Genomic DNA, 875 nt, shown 5'->3' with positions numbered 1-875 from the left:
TGGCCGCTATGTTATTCGGTATGAGACGTCTTTAACAATTTCTCCTTATAGACGCAACCGTTAGAAGTAAGATTAGTAGCGATCAAAAGCGCTTTTTAATCGCACTAACCCTATACTCTTTTTCATTTTTCGCGAACACTCCCTTTAAGTAGGATGGATTAGATCTTTAGGGTAACGTGGGTAATTTTAGAAATCTAAAATATGAAGAAAAAACATCGTTTTTTAAAACGAACTGAATGGATCGTTCAAAAACGATAAAAGAACGAAATGAAAAAAGCCAAACGCTCCCATCTCTAGTCATAGTCTAATAATAAATTATTTGATAACTTACAAGAAAACTGTATTTACTTTGTAACAGCATCAAATACACTTAATTTCATTGCTGTAATGTCGTCGTCTTATTTGATTCTCAATTAAGCATTTCCGCCAAATGATCGAAAGATCAAAAGTTCGAAGATCGAAAGATCGAATGTTTCCTGGGGTTTGTCATTTTGATATTACAACAACAAACAATAACATAGTAAATTATAAAACTTCATAAATTAGATCAATTAGATTTTGACAAAAAAAACAGCAACAATTTATGAAATCTTGTAAATTTCAAAAAATTCTAACCTGAGAACATTGAAATTGAATATTCCAAAAATATCTTTGAAAAGATTTGTAACTATGTTTTTAAAGTGTACTAAAGTGGGAAAAACATCAGAGATCACATGTAAAGCAAATTATAGCGGAAGAACAACATCAATATTACAAAAGTGGTACAAAGTACATAGTTATCAGTGCAAAGTACATACATGCACAGTACATAGTACACAGTACACAGTACATAGTACACAGTACACAGTACACAGTACACAGTACACAGTACACAG

The sequence above is a fragment of the Eurytemora carolleeae genome, unplaced genomic scaffold (assembly GCF_000591075.1).
Source record: "Eurytemora carolleeae unplaced genomic scaffold, Eaff_2.0 scaffold2090, whole genome shotgun sequence".
NCBI classification, from domain to species: Eukaryota; Metazoa; Arthropoda; class Copepoda; order Calanoida; family Temoridae; genus Eurytemora; species Eurytemora carolleeae.
The sequence above is the reverse complement of the archived record's forward strand: the minus strand, read 5'-3'. Positions refer to the sequence as shown.